The sequence below is a fragment of the Balaenoptera musculus genome, chromosome 5, assembly GCF_009873245.2.
Source record: "Balaenoptera musculus isolate JJ_BM4_2016_0621 chromosome 5, mBalMus1.pri.v3, whole genome shotgun sequence".
NCBI lineage: Eukaryota > Metazoa > Chordata > Mammalia > Artiodactyla > Balaenopteridae > Balaenoptera > Balaenoptera musculus.
The window spans coordinates 100971163-100994097 of NC_045789.1; positions in this window are offsets into that span (position 1 = coordinate 100971163).

Here is a 22935-nt window from a genome sequence, read left to right on the forward strand (position 1 = left end):
TCAGGGTGAACACAGTAAGGGAGTCACAGACCTAGGACATGAGGCCAGGCTTTCAGATTCCTTTCTAGCCCCATACTTTGTCAACTCTAATACAGTTAGATTTTTTTTTAAGTTAGGAAATAAATTAATTGAAAAATATACCTAAATTAATAGAGAAGGGCCTAAAATTATTTTTATGGCTCAACCTTTGCCATTTAGCTTTGCTATTTTATAAGAACGATTTAAAAGTATTAAAAAAAAATCAAAATCACTGTGACTATGAGTTCTGAAATTCAGGTAAGCATATTTAAGAAAAACCTGCCCAAATGAGGCTGGTCTGACCATTTTTTTCCACCTCGAAAAGTCTAAAGAATAATGGCCAAATGTTTTAGAATAAAACAGTTCAGTATGTTCACAACTTACTGTATTTAAGCAGGACAGGTAACTTGATTAATCAATTCATTCATTCTTCATAATTGTGTTTAAATATATCAACATACTTTATACAATTAAATTATTTTATGATTATTTTAAAAAATCCCCTTTATGGACTTTGGAAAATAGAGAAAATCTTTCTTAGATTACTATCGTTAAAATTCTTTCTCTTCAGTCATAAAGTATGTGATCTCATGAAGGTTTGTATGAATTTGTCGATCAGCTAATATAATAACAACGACAAACAGTTCTACAGTACTTATTCTATGGCTACACCTTACCTATATAACTCATTTAATCTTTACTACAAATACAGTATGCTGCTGCATTTGCTGCATTTCCATTTAATAATAGTGAAAACTGGAGCAAAGGGATCTTAAGTAACTTGACCAAATTTACGCAACTAGTGTGTGTCCTTAGCACTAGACTAGAAACCTTTGGATATTAAAAATTATTTTCCAGGTGCTTTGCCTGTCCTTAAAACATAAAAACCCTGAAATATCTGATTATTACATGAATTAATATATTAATGAATTAACTAATCAATTGAATAACTAATAAAACAGCTAACAAACTGCATACTATATGATCAAATGCTATTTTTGTGGTTAATGAGTTGAAGTGCTTTGAAATCTGCAGGGGAAAAAATATAGAATAGAATCAGTATTTGAGGAAAATGAGGTTATGCCAAACTTTAGGAAAGAGAAAGCTATCTCATTAATTCAACGTATATACATTATTCACATAATGCTTAAGAGCCATTGGACTAGATTCTAGGGATACAGAAACAAATGTGATGTTTGCTGTCCTCAGTATCTTTCTAGTAGGAGAGAAAGATTTATAAACACATAATTGCAAAAGGGTTTGGTTTAGGCAATAATAGAATACAAAGTGTTTTTCTGAATGTTGACAGAAACTGTATGTAGATATCATTTGTAATTTAATATAAATTGCTATTTAGAGCAACAGCCCTTGTGCCAGTGTCTTCACTTCCCATTTGTTTGAATTATTTTTTTAAACTTCAGTGAACACTTCAACTGAATGCTGTATATTACATCCCATAAATAGGAAATGGACCTTAGCTCAGTTGTCTGTTTTTGTGACGCCAAGTGATGTATCATTAGAGTAAATTAGTGCTCTAGGATTACTTCTTTAACTAGAAAAATATGCAGATGCCAAATTTTCCCATGGACATTATCAACAAAAACTGTCAATCTCTTTTCACAATACGGATTCATTTCAGAGAGTCTACAGCAACTGCACAAACAGGATCTCTGTTCTAAAATAGGCATTTTTGTAACCACATTTCCCCTTGCAGATCTGCTTATATGTATTTGAATATTATTCATCCTCTAAGACAACGGGAGATTATTTCAGATTTAACATATTGAGTTGTGATGTGTCTTGTGTAAAACAAGTCTAACAGCACAATTACCTTCTTAATTACTCAGAATTTGTGTGCATCAATGCATGCTGTGATGCATGAAGGTGTTAAACACTTACAGCACAGTTTTCAGATGACACCATCACAATAACAAGTATTTAGACAGGACCAGAAAGCAAAAGTATTTTTACATGTTATCAAAAATTGAAATGAATATTGCTGAATTGAGGACTCGAAAAGTTAAGGAATTGAAATTAAGAATTCCAAAGATTCTCAGACAATATAGTTGCCAGGAACAAGCCTAAAGCGGTAGAGAAAATAATTATCCCTGATATTCTATTGTGTCAAGTGCTGTGCTCAGATTACTTTTCTGCTATTAAGCTAATATTTTCCTTCTTTGAATCTATGGTGCTTATTTGGAAATCAGTTTTGTAGTCTTTAGGAGAGGTGGAAATAGAAGAGAATGACATTTTTGAGCTGCTAATAAATAGCAGACAAAATTCTAAGCTCTTCACAATACAAAGAGTAAAATGTGGACACCGCTTTCAAGAGAAAAAACACATTTGAAGTATTGTTATTTTATACACATACAGTAACCACATACAATATTACCTACAACTTGTATATGTTTGTTATGTATGTTAACATAATGTAGATAAACGATGCCAGACAAATCGTAATTATATTTTTGTTTCTGAACAAATTCATTAAGTGGACCTTGTTTCTCAGACACACTGAGCTTCTCCTTAGTATGAGAAACAACGCATAATAAATCAGGTGCCAGAATAGTTAACTAAGAATCTGCCCTTCAAGATAGCAAGAACAACTAGGAATTTTATTTCAAGTTAAAGGGATATTACAAATCTTGGAATATGTATACTTTTAGAATATGTTTACTTACACCTTATTTCTTCTGGACAGATTCTGGAACTAGACAAAGCCAACACATCCCACATCCCATTTTGGAAAGAGTTCTTACTATACTGTAGCTGGTGACCTTCATAAGTTTACTCAGTTTTGCTGCCTTCAGAAGTGCCTCTTCTTGACATAAAGTTTCAGAACAGCTGCCTTTCAGGGTGATACCTAATTCACTGGTTGGCATGGTCCCTTTTTGGTAGTTCTCTCTCTGTTTCTGCTCAGTTTAATTCCAAAGCCCTTACAAATCACCAACCAGGATAGAGAAAACCCCAGTGTTTAAGTGTGCCTAAGGAACCCTGAGATGCTTTTAGAGTGACAGGAGGGTATACTAGTCTGGGGTTCTAACCAGGGCCTTGCTTGTAGGTTCTTTCCCTCCTTCTTAATGTGCTAGTTTATCTGTGGCTAAATTAAGACCTTGGCAACACAACTGAGCCTCAAACCAGCAACTGCCCAAACTTAGTTCATTGCACACTCAGTGTATCATGTGGCCTCTCCCGATGCTCTTTTTTTACCCTCCAATTTTTAGTGTCCTTTTTGTTTATATAAACCTCTTTATTTACTTATACCTCAAAGAGATAAAAATGGGGGGGGGCAAATACTTTCCGTCCAGTGCTTCAAAGCTAAAAAGGCAATAAATTATACCTTTTTGGAAATGTAACAGGATTCTTAGACTGGCCCAAATCCTTATTTTGTAATGTGTCTTCAAACATTGAGATCTTTGTCCTGCGAGTGAAGAGGCAACCCTGTTTGGGTGATAATACGATCATTACAGGACAAAGTTTATAAGGTGCCTGAACTCACAGAAGAAGGATTTTAGATGATCAGGCAAAGCAAAAGAATGCAGCATTGAACTCTGCCCTTCTTTAAAAAGTATAACAGTAATTCAAAGGTCTGTTTTCTTATGTCCTTAGCTGGTTTTCCCTGTAACTCAGGACCCTGGGCCCCTTGCTGCAGCAACAGTAAGTACATCTCATTAAGCAATTGAAGAGTCAGAAAGGCTCATTGCTAATAACAACATCTTAAAGGCTAATGTATATTCATTTAGCTTTATGCCAATTTCAATTTCCTTCTATATTTCAGTTCAACTCCTAAGCTTTTTATGAGTTCTCTACGAAGAGTCAAGTGAAGAATACAAAAAAAAAGGGCACATGCAAAATCTCAGACTCTTAGATTCCCAGTGCAGAGGCAGTAATTTGAAATAAGCTTGGGTCAAACCAACTCGCAGATCTTGAAGAGCCTCCTGGAGTGGTAATTGGCAACTGCAACTCCCCCAGGAACATAGACATTGGTGGCAGCCATTTGGGGAGCTTATTCTACCATGAGGACACTGGAGCTGGCAAGTAGCATTTTGGAATCCTCCTCTAGGCTATTAGTACTGGAGGCTTATATGCCCAGCAGCCACGACCAGTCTTGGGACCATAGAGCCAGCTGCCCTGGAACCCAGATCTATCCACTAGTGGGCCAGTCCCAGCCCCAGGCCCCACTGGCTCCCACTGCCAGTCACCCTGTCGACCAGAGACCTAGCAACCAAGCACAAGGCAAAGCCTGGGAGCCAACCAGGCCAGGGGCCAAGCCCCGCCTACCTGTGCACCCACAAAAATCAGACCTGCCACAACAGAAGGGCCCATGCAGCCCACTTAGGGGACACCCTTAAACATACAGCTCTGGTGACTAGAGGGGAGTGTGCTACCAGACCCCGTAGGACATCTTGTACATAAGGCCAGTTCTCCAAGTTTGGAAAATGTAACTAACCTACCTAATACCTAGAAATAAGTACAGAGAGTTAGGCAAAAAGAGGAGACAGAGGAATATGTTCCAGAACAAGGAACAAGGCAAAACTCCAAAAGAAGAACTAAGTGGAGATAAGCAATCTATACAATAGAAAGTTCAAGGTAAGGATCATAAAGATGCTCAACAAACTTAGGAAAAGAGCACGGTAAGAATATTAACAAAGAGTTAGAAGATATACAGAAGAACAACAGAGCTGAAGAATATAATAACTGAAATTTAAAAATACACTAGAGGGAATCAACAGTAGATTAGATGTACAGAGGAACAGATAGGCGAACTGGAAGAGAGAGTAGTAGAAATCATGCAAGCTGAACAGAAAAAAGAAAAAAAAATTAAAAGATAGTTTAAGAGGCATCCAGGACAACATCAAATACTGATATTTGCATTATAAAGGTCCCAGAAGGAGAGGAGAGAAAGAAAGGGGCAGAAAATTCATTTGAAGAAATAATATCTGGAAATTCCCTAACCTGGGAAAGAAAACAGACATCTATGTCCAAGAAGTAAAGAGAGTCCCAAACAAGATGAATCCAAAGATGTCCTCACCAAAACACTTTATACCTAAAATGGCAATAAAAAAGAATAAAAACTTGCCATTTGCAACACCATGGATGGACCTAGAGGGTATTATGCTAGGTGAAGTAAGTCAGTGGGAGTAAAATAAATACCATGTGATTTCACTTACATGTAGAAGCAAAACAAAAAACAAAGCAAAGGAACCATAAAAATGAAACAGTATGAGACTCATATATAGAGAACAAACTGGAGATAACTAGGTAAGATGGGAACACAGGTATCAGTAAAATGGGTAAGGGAAATTAAGATGTACAAACTTCTAGTTATAAAATAAATAAGTCACTGGGATTGTCCGTGCAGCATAGGGAATACAGTCAATAATACTGTAATAGCTTTGTACGGTGACAGATGGTAACTAGAGTTATCATGGTGATCATTTTGTAATGTATAAAAATATCGAATCCCTGTGTTATACACCTAAAACTTATACAATGTTGTAAGTCAACTATACTTCAATAAAGAAGAAAAGAGGCTTGTTTTATAGTATAACTTGTGATTGAAATTTATAAATATTCTTAAAGATCAATTTTTTTTATTGTGTAAGTTTTTCTTTCTTTCTCTCTCTTTCTCTACCAATATTCATTTTAACCCTTCGATTTCATTATTCAAAATTGTTGTATTCTTACTTATATTTTTTTCTATTTAATATAACCATTTTTGATAAAGTTGCATTTAGAAATTATGGTCCAGATCATATCCTGGTGATCTTTGAAAATACCCCTTGGTAAATTATCTGTATATGTGCTTATTTATTTTTTAGAATAAAATATTTTAAAAAAGAAACCTGTTTTATAGTGTTATTTTTTAATTTAAACTAAAATATTGTGTAAGGCTAATGCAGAATGGGTAGGTCTTCTCTCTTTTGATAAAGAAGTAAACTTTTTTGTCACTTCAAGTTCTATTTTGCTTAAGAGGAAGAACTTTGGAGTCCAATATTACACTGTTTCAACCCCAGCTTATCCACTAAATATGAGACTTGGGCATATCACCTCATCACTGGGTTTTGTTGTTTTTCATCTGGAGTATGGGCAGAAAAATAATTACTTCACACATTTGTTATGAAGATTAATAAGTAAATTTATGAACAATGCTTAGTATACTTCCTGGCCCACAATGAGGCTATTTAAATTACAGCTGTTATTTTTATTTTAATAACAGCTATTGTTGAGAAATAAATTATCAGCGATTTCATGGTGTCTTTATAGCTAGTGTCCATTTTATATTTTCTATGCCCATTCACAGATGAGAAACCTGAGACTCATTCTGGGAAGCGGTCTCTTCAAGTTCAGGCAAATAATTAGCGTTGCAGTCAGAACTTGAACTGAAATCATTTGACTGCAACCTTGTGTTTTTACTTCAACTTACTGTATTTTAGTGTATTAATTTGTCTTTTGCATTAATACACTAAAGGTACTTGGGGGAAAAAAACACACACACTCAAATGAGATATGTAAGAACACTAAAAAAGTAATTGTGAACCTGAGGTCAAGGGGACAAGCTCTAAAGAACACTACACCCATTCAGAGAAACGAAGTGGCAGGTCTAGTGACTTCTCTCTGAGGCGAGCAAGGGAGGACATGAAATGCAGGGACAAGAGGTCAAGTTTAAAATAATAAATGCCTGTGAGGCTGATTCTTCATTATTACTGTTACTTGAACAAAGATGCACAGCTGTTAGTTGGACCTTTGGCCCAAACCGCAAGCTTCTTTATATGTCTGCTGTAAATTTCACTAAAAAAGCTGTTCTTAAGTAACATTTTTAAAAGAATAAATGTGGGGGGAAATGACACCGAATAGAGCTCAAATTTGTTCTTAAGTTTGTTGGATTAGTAACTCTGTATCTTCAGCTCCCTATTTTTTTTCTCCCAAAATATTAACATTAGAAGGAAACAACAAAAAAGACTTGCTACAGATAGGAAATATCAGCCAACGGCGTTCCATTTTGTAAGGGCCCCCTGCTGTCTCACTCAAAGAGAACTGCTGTGAGTTGGAAAGAAGGAGGAATTAGCTCTCATATTTAATAACATCAGACCCTCTATCAAGAGCATCCCATATTTTAGGCAATGAAATTCTTACAAAAACCTTGTGAAGTAGATATTTTCCCCATAAGAGAGTTAGCGAACTATGGTTTACTGACCAAATTCAGCCTGCCACCTGTTTTTGTAAATAAAGTTTTATTAGAACACAGCGACCCTCATACACTTATGTCTGGTCTATTGCTGTTTTTGAGTTCATACACTGGCTGAGTTGAGTAGATGCAAAAGGGAAGAAATGGCCAGCAGAGCCCAACAAAATAAGATTGCAGAGCTCTGGATAAGGAAACTGAGACTCAGTGAGAAGAAATGTCATCTTCAAGGTCAAATAGCTTTTGGTCTTTTAAAGATAGAGATTGACCTCAGATTTTCACAGTTTGATATGAGATAAAACCCAAAGACTTCTCCAGGGCAAGCAAGATGCACTTCTTAAAAGGTACCATTTCACACACTTTGGGGAACATAATTTCATCATAGAGAAAATGGGTACTAAATGGGGAAAGTTTGCAGTTCAAAATCTGAAGAGCTGCTGAGAGAAGAAGGTTCCCTTCTACCTGTCGGTACCCTTAACTTATGAAGTGAAAATTAAATGAGGGAAGATTAGTAGTTACGTTCTGTGACTAGGAAAGAAACATATATGTGTGTGTAATATCTTTCAGTGTCAAGTATTAAAAGTTTTGGTTCTTTGTTCAAAAATTTGTTTCCTCTCATAGGATTTCCTTTTATATATGATGCCTCTTTGAGGATTCTGAAAAAGAATTTCCTATTGCCCTGCCCAGGCAGAAGGAGTGAAGAATAGTTGCTGACTTCAGCCTTCAGGCTGATAAGGAGGAAGAGGGCATGGTTAGCAAGAGGAAACATCTGCGCATAGATATGTGAATTTGTGAACCAAGTCGGGGGGGGGGTCTTTTAAAATATCCCTGTTAATATTTGTGCTGTATTACCACATAATCCCCCATGAGTTTGGAGTTTTCAGATTTTTCACGCCACCAGATCATAAAGTCAAAAAGTCATGATATTATCAAGAAGTTAAGAAAGCAGTATGGTACAGTGGGAAAACTCACAGTCGTGCTCACAAAAACATGGATTCAAGCTCTGCTTCTGTACCGAAGATCCATCTGATTGAAACCCCAGTTTCTTTGAAAATGGGACAAATATTGCCCCCACCTGCCCACAGGATTATTGTAAGGGTTAAAACAGACAAAGCATATGAACATGCTTTTAAATGATTAGAGACTATGTAAAGTAAAAATTATCAGTATCACCAAGATGATGATGATGATGGTGGTGGTGATGATGATGATGTTGATGATGATAATGGCACAGATGACTAGCCCAGGACATTTTTGAAAGAGAAAGAGGGTGCTGTTAATGATTACCTTAGGGCAATATTTAAACCAGAATGGTTCCCAGCAAACTAGATATATGGTCTCAGCCACATTTTTTTTTAATTTTATTTATTTATTCTTTTATACAGCAGGTTCTTATTAGTTACCTGTTTTATACATATTAGTGTGTATATGTCAATCCCAATCAGCCACATTTCTTAAGCTTCTAACTTTGCATCATGCTTAATTTCTGAGCTTCAAACTACAGTCTGCAGTGAGAGAGGGAGAATTTATATCATTTCAGTAAAATGGTTCATACAAGAAAGTCCTAACTTGGAAAGAGAGTGGAAGACAAGGACAAGTGGAGGGATGGGTCCTAAAGTCCTCCCATTGGTGGTCTGTTACTAGAGAGTCATTGCTGATTAGTTATCTCTACTTGTATGTCCCTCAAGCCCCTCAAAATCCATTGTCTCAAACCAGATTTCCTTTCCCACAAACTCCTAACTCTTTTAAGTACCTCTTTCTTACTCTGGAAGTTGCACCAAAGTACACTTGTTCATTAATTGTGCCATATTTTTCTGGCAGAAAATGTTACTTTTATCATCTAAAACTCATTCACATCAGGTCCCACATTTTCAAGCCCACTTCCACTGATTCTGTTCAGACACTTATCATATCTTAGTTATTACAATACCCTTTATCTTGTTTCTCTGCTTCCAGCCCCCACCCTTCCATCTTCCTTGACTTCTTTGTCTCCTACACTTCCTTTAAAGCTTTCGAACTTAATAATTCCCCATCATTTTCTCTCCCATACTCTCACAGGACGGTCTAACAGGTACTAATATTGCAGGACTTAACTCTGTGTACTGTAACTGAATGTTTGCCGCACTTTCACACACTACACTAGAGAAAAGAAGGTATTTGAAACTAGTGCTGTGAATTGCACAGTGTGTGGCACAGCATTTAGACTCGGTAACTCAATAGTAGTTTCAGTGTGCATAGTTTTATGTGTTTACTATCTGCCCATCAACATGTAGATGCTTTGGAGCCCCACCATTTGCAAAAATAAAGTGCAAATATTCTTGAGGGGACACTTCCCCTTCTCTAGAGTTTGGTCATGCTGAAAATCTTGATGTCTTTATTTTTAACTTTTTCAATTTGTGCATATGGGGATTATCATATCTGATTGCTAGGACAGGTTTGATTTCCAAAAGCACATTGCATACTATAAACCACTACTACCATGGGAGATCTTTGATATCTAGTTCAGTGGATCGCAAACTCATTTATAATGCTCTTAGATATCAGGGTCTCTTTATGGAATTCTGTGACATAATGATTATATCATATATTTAAATTTATCATGTAAAATAAAGTATTTACTATTAGAAAATGTGATAATGATAACATGAATGAAACATGAAAGGCATACTGTTTTAATAGGATCTAGGGAGAAGGTAGTTGGAGGTCATCTTTTCAACAAAGCTTTTAGCATTTTGGTTTTTGTTGCTGTTAATGCTTGCTTACTTACTCTACGTGTATTCAGTTTGTCTTTTGTTGATACTTCACAGGCGCTAACCTTATTATAAAGAAGGGAAGAAGATCTCATAACTGAGAAAATTCTAAGAATTAACCTAGCTTTCTCCACAAATTTGGAAAAGATTTATATGGCTGAATACCTTCCCACTATATTCCCCAGAAATATTTGTTTGGACCAAAATCTTTATTTTAAAAGATAGGAAAATTTTTAAAAATAAGAACTATTTCACGATTCCCACACACTAAGGAACTGAGAATTGAATTTTATGTCATACTTAGAACAAAATTCTGGCTTAGCTTGTTTTATTTTCTTTTCTCCAAACTTGAAAAGACCAGAGATGACACTCAGAGACTTTGGGAAAATAAGCAAGAGCAATATTATCTAGCTGCAAAGAGGGGCATTATTAGCCAGCCATGTAGAGCACTAGAAATAGAATGACTTAAGTTGTTGGCACAGGACAGGATGACTAAGGTTACCAGAGGATATGACAGGGAGGGGCTCTACATTTCTGGAAGTATGTTTAATGTGAAAAGGAAAGCTGACTCTTAGGTCACGAATGGGTTACCTTGTATTGTGGTGAAATCTTGATATGCTGCAAAACAGCAGGACCAATGATTCTGAAGAACTCGTGGTGTGGAGTCAGAGGGGCGGGGTTGAACCACAGCTCTGCTCCTTACAAGCTGCTGAGTTATATTAAACAAGGCAATTAACTGTTGCCAGTCTCAGTGTTATATTTAAGTGATAATAATAATAATGATAGTCTAAAAATACATATACATGCATGTTTTTAGGATCAAATGTACAAAAATTGCTTTTATCTAAAAAATGTTGATACCTACTTAAATGCTAACACCAACAAACACAGGATTAGTAATGAGTTATATCATATGGTTGATTTTATTTTAACGCTAACTTTTTACACATAAAAATTCTGTAAAGAAGGTCAGTATTTAACAATATGCTAAACCCATCTAAGAAATCAGGCCCTTGGTATGTAGACTAGGCTGAATCTAAGCACTAAAAGATTCCAGACATGTCTCTTAATTATAGAAAAGTCACAACTAGTGTTAATGCTTTCATCAGAATATCTTAATGTTATGTCCTTTATTACAGTCTTTTCTTTGAGTAGTCTGAACATCCTTTTTGTTGAAACTTAGGTCAATATAGCTATTGTGTATTCTTCCACTGTCCTCCTTCTATGTGCTGTTCAAATTGCCACCAGCTCAGGAAATCATCAAACAGCAGAGAAGGCTTACTACACACATTAACATTTCCAGTGCTACTGTTCAATGGTTTTGTATTTGTTATCCGTGTTCTTCTAAGTTAAGTGGTCTAATTTCACCTTGAATGCCTTTCCTGCAACTAGTATATGTGTGTAAACAGGAAGAAAAGAAATAATTTTTAATCTAATTGTGTTGTTGCTTTTATTGTGTTTTCTCTTCCTCAAGTTTAAAGATACTCAATGAGTAAAGAATAAACATTTTTGAGGCTTCTGTCCCTTGAAGAAGAAGGAGAAATTGGACTTTCTTTTTAGGAATAAGGTCTGCGTTTTCAAAACAAGTTTCAGTGGAAGCAATTGGTAAGCAGTGATGAGCAAAGGTTTAAAAGACACAAGACCTGGCCTCATATTTTGGCTCTAACTTGTGTAAGATGCATTGCTCTGTTCACATGACTTGATCCTATGAATTGCAGCTGCATGATTACTAATACCGACTTCATTGGTGTGTAAGACTTGAAAATGTTTCATAAATCATCAAGCACTATGCAAACATTAGTGATTATTGTTACTACTTTTTTATTACTTCTATAGGGAAAAGAGTGCTGGAAGTTAGAACTAAGAATTCTAGTTATTTTACAATTCTATAAATAATATTGTGAAAAACCTTAAATGCTAAGATTAAGGATGCTAATATATTAGGAGTGTTTATATATATATATATTTATATACATATATGACTATAACATATATATATATATATATATATTTATTTATTTATTTATTTTTATTCAGAGTAAATAATATGGTCCCCAAAATTGGCCACAATTGTAAACACAACCACCGTTAGTGCTACAAAGTACACATCAACCCAGCATGTGAAAGAACTGTATTGAATAAAATCTTCTAGCTACATAATACCTAGAGACTGCCGTGTTAACACACACACACACATACACACACGCATGCATGGGTGGCGTTAAAAAGCAAAGGAAATGAAGATGCTAGTGAGTTCATATGAGGATGAAATTTCCTCCAACACCTGGGGGTAGGTTAAGCAGTGGGGAGTCTAGTGGCTTCGTAGGTCTATAGCCTGAGGCCTGAACTACTCTCAGAGGTTCCCCTTAATTCAGGAAAAATTTAAGTGCAATAGACCAGATTCCAAGTCAACATTTGACTCTGTTGTGGGAATATTTTCAGAACAATCTATTCTCCCTTCTTCTTGCCTGATGCAGATAATGAAGTTTGCTTCTGAAATCCCCCAAAGCCCCAGTTAGCTTGGCCCTGGGCCCACATGTGGAGTGTGGCACTGGCCATGCAGTGACAGCTGCCCCCCCACCCAGGTGGTGAGGTCCAACATTCCTCAGGACTGTATGGGCACAGGAAGTGGGATCATTCTTTGCTACACGGAGTGTTCTGTGCACTGCAGGTTGTTTGGGTTTTTTTGTTTTGTTTTGTTTTTGTTTGTTTGTTTTTTTGGCCGTGCTGTGCAGCATGTAGGATCCTAGTTCCTCAGCCAGGAATCGAAACCTCGCCCCCTGCAGTGGAAGCGTGGAATCTTAACCACAGGACTGCCAGGGAATTCCCCATGTTGTTGGGTTTTTTTTTTGTTTTTTTAATTTAATTTTTATTTTTATGGGTGTTTTGGTTAGTCTCATTTTATATTTTTACTGAAGCTTAATTCATATACAACAAAATACACAATTCTTAGGTATTTGGTTTGATAAGTTTTGACCATTGTAATAAGATAATAGAACAAGAAAGCTCACTTGAGCTCCCTTTCCCGTCAGTTCCCCTGGCCCCCTCTTTTTTTTTTTTTTTTAACATCTTTATTGGAGTATAACTGCTTTACAATGCTGTGTTAGTTTCTGCTTTACAGCAAAGTGAATCAGTTATACATATACATATGTTCCCATATCTCTTCCCTCTTGCATCTCCCTCCCTCTCACCCTCCCTATCCCACCCCTCTAGATGGTCACAAAGCACCAAGCTGATCTCCCTGTGCTATGTGGTTTCTTCCCACTGGCTATCTATTTTACATTTGGTAGTGTATATATGTCCATGCCACTCTCTCACTTTGTCACATCTTACCCTTCCCCCTCCCCATATCCTCAAGTCCATTCTCTAGTAGGTCTGTGTCTTTATTCCCGTCTTGCCACTAGGTTCTTCATGACCTTTTTTTTCCCTTAGATTCCATATATATGTGTTAGCATACTGTATTTGTTTTTCTCTTTCTGACTTACTTCACTCTGTATGACAGACTCTAACTCCATCCACCTCACTACAAATAACTCCATTTCGTTTCTTGTTATGGCTGAGTAATATTCCATTGTATTTATGTGCCACATCTTCTTTATCCATTCATCTGATGATGGACACTTAGGTTGCTTCCATGTCCTGGCTATTGTAAATAGAGCTGCAATGAACATTTTGGTACATGACTCTTTTTGAATTATGGTTTTCTCAGGGTATATGCCCAGTAGTGGGATTGCTGGGTCGTATGGTAGCTCTATTTTTAGTTTTTTAAGGAACCTCCATACTGTTCTCCATAGTGGCTGCATCAATTTACATTCCCACCAACCCATGTTGTTTTACTTCTTTCTCCCGATGTGAAATTCTACTGAAGTCTCACAATGAATTTATAAAAATTCATTCACATATTTCCAAATACTTCCTAGGGAAGAATTACCACCCATGTTGAGAGCCTCTGGGCTAAAAGCAAGCTGTTGCTGAGGTTGGATTCTTAAGAGGAATCCGAGAAACTGTTTCTCTTCTCTGAACTAAGTACAACCTTAGACCTAGAAGGCAAATAAGGTTTCAATGGTCAAAGTATGAAGGACTATGTAGTGGACATCTAACATTTTTTTTGGTTGCCCAGAACTTAAATCCTTTACTCATGTTTACATAACCCCTGTCTGTCACCACAGGTTAATAGGGGCGCAGATTTAATTCTCTTAGCTCCCAGGGAAATGGGGGTTAAGGTCTGTAGAGTCACTCATCAGCCCAGAAATGTGTATGTGGGGTTACTGATGGGAGTAAAGAATTTTATTTTCTGATGGGCATCAGGCTTAGCAGGAATGTCAAATTACTAGGAGGAGCCCACACAGTGGTGAGGGTCCTGCATGTAATGTGGGCAGCAAGGGATACTGCATTCAGGTTCTCCCTAGACTAGTTCTATTCTTCTGTTTGCACTGTGGTTCTGGCTAATAAGTCTCTCCTCATTTCTGTCATTTTCTGAGTTTGATTCTCCAGACTTCCTGGAAATTTATGAATCTCTCCCTATCTATCTTTTTAGTAAATACTTCTTTTTCTGCTTAAAGTACCTCTAGTTGCTTTGTGTTATAGATTGCATGTTTGTGCACCCCCTCAAATCCATGTGTTGAAACCCTAACTCTGAGCCAGATAGTCTTAAGAGTTGGGACCTTTGGGAGGCAATTAGGTCATGAGAGTGGAGTCCTCATGAATGGGAATAGTGCCCTTATGAGAAGAGACACCTGAGAACTTTCTTCCCCTCTCTCTGCATTTGGCCATGTGAGGGTACAGCTAGAAGACTGCCATTAGCAGAACGGAAGGACGACCCTCCCTGGACACTGGATCTGCACATACCTTGATCTTGGACTTTCTAGCTTCTGGTGCTTTTGAGAAATAAATGTTTATTGTTTAAGATACTCAGGCTATGGTATTCTGTTAAAGCAGACTGAACTAACTGTATTATATCAACCTAAATGCTCAAGTGATGTGAATGGCTGACTATTTCTAAATCACTGAAGAGGATTCAGCACAGTATCTTGTACATGATGGACCACACATGCTGGGGATTAATAGGTTTGTTCTACAGAGTTAATATTTCTATTCATTCAGTAAGCATTGGCTGTGTACCAATATTTGTCAGGTACTGTGCTAGGTTCTGGGAATGCAAAAATGATCTAGATCCAATTCATGTCAAGTTCTCACTATTTCTTAAAGTTGAGGGGAATACGTAAATATTTACATTCACATGTTAGTGCTAAGACAGAGGTATGGCTCAGAGTTTTTATATATTGTGAATCCTAGTCTTTTGTTTGCTATATGTATTGCAAATATATTCTAGTTAATTTTTATGGTGTCTCTGAAATAGAATTCATTATATTATAATCTGTGTTTCTGTGTCATGTATAAAATATCACCCTTCTGAAATTCAGGTTTATTAAAATGCTTACCTATATATATTTTTTTCTCAGGGTTTTATGTTTCCTATTAGTTTTAAAAAAATTAATTTAGCAAACATTTTTCTGGAATCTATTGAAGTGATTTTATGGTTCATCTCCTTTAATGAGTTAATGAGGTGAATTACTTTAAATATTTTCTAATATTAAGCCATGCCAGCATTCCTGGAATATACCCAAGCAGTATTGACTTTGCTCATATATTGCTGAAATCAATTTGTTAATTTTTTTTTTTTTAATTTTACCTCTACATCCATAAATGAGATTGCCATATAATTTTTATCATCTGCCTTTGTCCAGTTTGACACCAAGATTATCTCAGCCTTATAAAGCAAATTCAGGTGGATTACCTATTTGCCAGTTCTCTGGAGCAGTTTGTGTAAGTTTGGAATTAACTCTTCCAAATCTTGACTGTTTGTTGAAAATTGCCTGTAATATCTTCTGAGCAGGGTGCCGATTTTTGGCAGTTATATTTAGCCATTTTTTTCTTGATAACCACTCAAGATGTATCTTTGATGTAATAGTCATGCATTTTGAATTAAAAAAAAACCACATTAATTATACCATTCATTCTTCTATGGTCCCATACACACACTATTCTTATTTCTCCTTCTAATTCTTCTCTTGACAGTCTTTCCTCTTTATGTCCCTTTCAGGCATATCTATTTTGTATAACTGTCTGAAGTGATTCTGTCCCAACTTGCTTTTCTAAAGAAGTTTAAAGGACCCTAGAGAATAGAGCATACCAGGGTTCAGGAAATGGCCCTTCAATATTCTCAAGGCACAGAATGCTCCTGTCTTTCTCAAACACCCACTTATTCAATTCCTGAGTCCTTGGGGGAAGGTAAGTTCTCTTCTGAAAAATCATTTGCCAAGCGTTTAAAGAATACTCACCATGTGCCAGGCTGAGAGCCGGGATTCAGGATGAGTAAAACAAGGTCCACACCCTCTGCCCTCCCCAACAAGGTTTCATCGTCTTTTTAGGAGATGGACGTTTTATAAAGAAAAAATTAGAGCAATGCGATAAATGTAGAGATAAAACCAAGGAACCTAGAGAAGGCAATATCTATATCTAAATGCCCAGGGATGAGAGGACACCACTGAAGTCAATTAAGTTCCTCTAGATCTTGGTTGAACAACTATTTGCCTAGGAGCATCCCGTTTTTAGCACTTAAAGTCTCAAAATCTAGGAAACTCCTCAGTCCCTTGCAAACCAGTTCAACTGGTCACCATATCTAGACCCTGAGTTCCTAGTGCTGTACCTGGACAGAGAGAGAATCAAAAGTGTGTATTTAGTTAGTTGACATATGACCCGAATAACCAAAAACATTGATTTTCACCAGGTATAGGGAGCAGAGATAGCAGGGCAGTCAGAGGAATAATGCCTTCAGGGGCAGGAGAGAATTCAGCTGTGGTTTGGAATTACAAGTCATCCCTTGTGATGAAAGGTACGATGCTTACAGGGAAAGGATGGAGGATAAGATTGCCGAAATAGGCAATGGCCAGATAGTAAAAGTCATGTTGAGGAGAGTGGGCTTTATTTGACCCTTGGTCAGTATGAGATGATTAATAGGGAGGCACTAAGAAAGTTGGCTCTGAAATAACAAGAGCACGATAGCGAAGCATCTGAATTGCTTCACACCATCATATATACAAGGTTTTGACTGCTATTGGGCAGACTTGTCTGCATCTTTATTATCAAGACCCAGTATCCTGCAGAAGAGGAATCCTCAAATTCTTGCATTCTCATCAGAGTGGGCTACACATTCACTGTGTGTCCCCAGGTAAGTATCTAAAATTCTTTCAGCCTTGGTACCATCCTCTCTAAAAGAGAAACAGTGATACTAACTCTACAGATTTTGTCAGGAACCAGAGAAAACGCCAGTGGGAGAGCTCTAGAAAATGTCAAGCAACCAGAAAATCTGGGTTTGGATTTTGTAGTTGGAATGATTGGATGGCTAAGTGTGTGAGAGAAAACTGCTGAAAAAGAAAGAAGGAACTGAACTCATCAGCGATTGAAGTTACCCCTAAATTGTCTGTGCAACTTCAGCAAGGCTGCACAACAGGCCTTAAACTTGAGATAACTCAGTAATAGCATAGCTCAGCACACTTAAAGTTAGCTGCATATAATTTGTACATGAAATGGATCAGTCTGTGCTCTCAACGCAAAGGAGAGCTATATTTAACCTGACATAGAAGGGAAGCTAACTTACAAAAGAGTTAACAACCATGAGGCTGATATAGCATTTTTAATTAAATGCCACCTAGCAACACCCTTCTCAGTTAATTCCAACAAGAGACCTCATATTTCCCTGTGAGGGCCTTAATCCCCCTGGCTCCTAGCACTGTGAACACTCCATTGTTTCTATTTGAACTGAGATACCAATCGTTGGCCCATGGGGACTGAAGGTGCCATTCCCACCTGCACATCTCCAAAATGTGCCATCACCTACATCCTCCCATTTGTAAGAGATCTGGTCCCAGCATTGTAAGTAGGGCTGTAATCATGTCCTATCTGTAGAGAAACTCTACATCACTTTGGTTTATCTAACCTATCATTTTATTAGGATGAGGTTAGAAATGACAACCGTGCCTGTATATAGAGCTCACTCAGAGTGGCATGAACTCATGGCCCATAGACTTCATACTGGTTTAGGACCCTTGCGTCTTGGTTTCCAGTCTCAGGATTGCTGCTAACTGCTGGTGTGACCCTGGGTAAGTCCCTTGAACACTCTGAGCCTGAACCTCAGTTTTCTATCTGTGAAGTAAAGGAGAGTAATTTTACTTGTTTCACCCAGCTGTTGAGCTGAAAATAAAAGAAATAATGGTAAATGTGCTTTTGTAAACCACAACTGCTACCAGGGATAAAAGACTTTAGAAAAGATTAATTAAAGTGCCAGATTTTGAATCAAAATTTAAAGTTTAGTTTTCTACCTACAGGTTGGATAGTAATGTATGAGATAGCATCACTATCTTGGAGTAGTTAAAAGTTTGGCTCTGGAGCCTGAATGCCTAGGTGCAAATCCTAGGGCTACAATTTACTAGCCATGTGTGTGGCCTTAGGCAGGTCTCTCAAATACTCTATGCTTCAATTTCCTCATCTGTTTAATGCTGATGATATTAATTGATTATAGTATTGACAAACTTATTATTAAGTATTAACTAAGTTTATGTTATGGAGTTGATATGAAGATTAACTGAGTTAAAAATCTATAAAGCTCTTTGATCAGAATCTGGCACACTGAAAATCCCTCAATCATGTGAGTCAGTATATTTATTTCAGTTACATTTTCTGAAATGAAAAGAATTAAGATACCTCTGACTACAACATAAAATAATGAGAAGCCCAAGATGGCAGCATACGAAGACCCTGAACCCACCTCCTCCCACTGACACACAGAATCTACACCTGCATATAGAGAAGTCCTTCCTGAAGAAGACCTGAGGGCTGATTGAACAGCTTCTGCACATAGAGGGAGGGACCACATAGAGACTGGTAGGAAAGATGAAGATGCAGTATCCATGGGAACCCCACCCCCAACTCAGAGAACTGCTATAAGGAGGGATATCACTGAGAGGCCTGAACTCAGAATTACCTGCCCTGGGACCCAGAAAAAAACACAGCAGTTTAAATGTCACCTAGACTACATGGGAAGAAAATCCAATTACTAATCTTAGAGCATCAGCATAAAATAATGAATTTTAAAGACTTTGCCAACTTTAAAAAGTAATTCAAATATTACTGGTATGTGGGTGTGTGTGAATAAATATTGGTGAAGGGCATTGTTGCTCTGAAAAGTGGAACTCCTGAAGCTGGAGTCTCTCTCTCTCTCTCTCTCTCCCTCTCTCTCTCTCTCTCTCTCACACACACACACACACACACACGTGTGGATACTACACTCAGACATAGACACACACACCTGCACACACACAAACACATTTACACACATCCAAATGCACTAGATTTCTAATCATTCTCAGGGCAGAATTTGCTTCCTTTAGTCAATTTTAAACCTGAAAGTATAAAAACCAGAGTCTTTCAGAAAATTAACAACTTTGTTTTCAGGAAGTCCCCTGTTCCCCAAAGATCATTAATTTTCAAGTCATGAGCCATTAATCTTGAACAAGACTAGTTTCTTGTCCCTTTTGGGTACTCAGTTACCTCAACTCTAAGAGGAACTTGGGCTACAATATATTTGGGATGGTGGTTACTTGAGGTGAGGTGAGGTCAGAAAATGATTCAAGAGGAATTCTTACAGTTTATTCTTACAAAAGGTCTAATAAAAGTGAGAAATTATTATTTTGATTATTTTGCTCATTAAAGATACTGAAGATTGAGTAACCACGAGAAATGCCTGGAAGCTCCTGATGTTTATAAGGGCACATCTGTCTGCCTTCTCTAGTGGAGTCTACATTTTTACTGTGCAGAGATACTGACATATTCTCTGATATACCTTTTGCACCTAGCTGCTCCCCTGCATTCTGCCAAGTGTTGAATCAATAATGGAATAATCACAAAGAACTCTAATGCTGGCCTCTTTACAATCCAACTGCACAATGACAAGGGTTTCATAGCTAGAATCCCTTTGAACCCACTCTCCAAATAGGTGACACTCTAGCCTTTATGAGACAGAAATTGAATCATACAGTCCTGCTTTAAAATTCCCTTGAGCTCCCTAATGTCTAAAAGAAAAAAAAAAAAACAAAACTTCACATTCCTAAGCATGATATTCAACACTCATAGCATATTCCATCTTCTCCCTACCTTTCCTCCTCTCCCTACTTTTTTGGTGTGCCACAAAAGTATACTGATCCACCAAGTTCTAGAAAATGGGCCATGCTCTCTCCAAGCCTTGCAGTATTTCATGCTCTTCCTCATGCCTGAAATTCTCTTATCATTCTTAACTGCATCCCTACCAAACAAACTCCAGTTTAACATTCAAAGCTCACACATCTGCTCTCCCTGTCAGCCCCAGGCAGCATTCCATAGCCCTGTCTCTGCGGGCACCCATCACACCTCATGGAGTGATCTGTTTATGTGTGAGTGTTCCCATGGCAGAAAGCAAACTCATCTCTTATCTCTAGTACCCACCACAGTGTTTGGAAACAGAGGACATGCTCAATATGTGTGTGGGGCAGAAACAGAAGAAAAGATTTTGCCTTTTCCAGGTGTAGCACAGGAGATGTTCATGGTAGGGAGCCTGGGAAGGCATTTCCCATGGATCTCTCACAATGACCCCTTAGGAAAAGAAGGAAAAAAAGAAGTACTAACATTTTGAACTTCTCAAATGTGCCCAGCCCTCAAGAGCTTATTTCCTGTGAGACTTTGTCTCTATGGAGCTGAACTGGATTTTGTCCAATAGTAATTTGTCACATGTGTAATAGGTGGAGGTAGGTGATTGATGAGGAATTTTGAAAAATAACTCTAACATGTCAGAAGGACAAAAAGATTAGTGAGAATTATTATTTATAGTAGTAGATGTGGCTTTGCAATTTACCCAGTCAGATCAAAAGCCTTATTTAAAGGGAACTACCTCAAACCTAGATCCTTCCCTAACTAAATATTATTGCCAGTAAGGCCAGTATAATCAAAATAGCCCAATTGTGTTCATTTCAGGCTATTCCATCTGCTTCCTTTGATTAATACTTCAGAACATTTTTTGTTATACTGGTTTATAAAAAAATGTGACTCTGAATATTATAAAGTCTTTATATCACTAGAAATACAAATTTCCAAAGAATATAAATACACCTTTCCCCAGTTTTTTTGTTTGTGTGTTTTTGTTTCTTAAGTTTTTTTTAACAAGCCTGTGAGTTATCGTCATGGACTGAATTGTGCTCCCATCTGAAATTTGCATGGTGAATCCCTAATCCTCAATGTAATATGGAGGCCTTTAAGGAGGTGATTAAATGAAGTCATAGGGTAGGGCCCTCATCCAATGGGAATGGTGCCTTGTAAGAAGAGAAGATGCCAGAGCTCTCTCTCTACATGCACAAGGAGGAAAGTCCATGTAAGGACACAAGGAGAAGGCAGCCGTCTGCAAGCCAGGAAGAGAGGCTTCACCAAAAACCAGCTCTGAAGGCACCTTGATCTGGACTTTTAGAAATGTGAGAAAATACGTTTTTGTTGTTTAGCGTACCCAACCTGTGGTATTCTTTCATGGTAGCCTGAGCAGACTAACACAGTTACATGCAATGACATACACAGGCTTAAATAGGCATTGCAATAATTCTTAGCATATGTATGTGCTCAGGTAACCCCTCTCTAATCAGGACAGAGAGCATTTGCAACCACCCAGAATGCTTCCTGCTGCCACCTCCCAAGAAAAGCTGACCTATACCTCCCACCCTACCACTGATCTGGTTTCTATCACCATAGATCAACGTTTTCCTATAACAGAATGAAATCTTACAAAATGTACTGTTTTTTGGCCTGAATTTATTATCTCAATATGATGATTTTGAGATTTATACATGCCATTTCATGTGTCAGTTACATATATATGTATATACATATATATAAATACATATGTATATTATATATTATGTAATATATTGTATATAAATTATATATTGCTGGGTGGTATTTCATTATATAAATATATCACAATTTATATATCCTTTATCCTGTTATTGAATATTGGAGGGTTTTTTTTTTCCTATTGTAAATAAAGCCACTCTGAACATTCTCAGAAAAGTCTCCTTGTAGCCTATGTTTTCATTTCTCTTGGGTAAATATCTGGAGTGGAGTACTCTGATCATTGGATGGTTGTATATTTAACTTTGTAAGAAACTTCCAAGAGTTTTTCAAAGTGTCTGTGCTATTTTACACTCTCAACAGCAATGTATAAGAATTCTGACTGTGCTTTATAACATCAGCAAAATTTTGGTGTAGTAGTTGTAGCTTTTTCTATGTATGGTAACTTATTGTGGTTTAAATGCTCATTTTTTAATGCCTAATGATATTCAGCTCTTAAAAAATCTTGTAAAATGTGTTTATTGGCCTTTATATATCTTCCTTTTTAATTGATTTTTAATTGTAGAAATTCTTTATTCTGGAAAAAAAAATCTTTTCTCAGAGATCTATGCAAATGATGTTATCTCCCATTCTGTGCTCTGTTTTTTCATTTTATTGAGAGTCCTTTGATGAACTGAGGAGCTTAATTTTTATAAAGTCCAATTGGTTCTTTTTTATTATATACTAGGTCTGTCCTCAAATAAATTTTTGCCTGCCTCTCAGTCACAAAGATGTTTCTCCTATGTTTTCTCCTAGAAACTTTATGATTTTAACTTTTAAATTTAGGTGTCTGATCCATTTAAATTAATTTTTGTATATAGTGTAAACCAGGGGTTGAGATTCATTTTATTCCATACATACATCCAATTGTTCTTGCATAATTTATTGAAAATAATTAATTTTCTTCATTGAATTGATATGTTACCATTTGTTGTAAATTAATTGACTTGATAATTATGGCTGTATTTGAGGAAAATTCATCTGCTACAATGATTTATTTGTTTATTTTTATGCCAA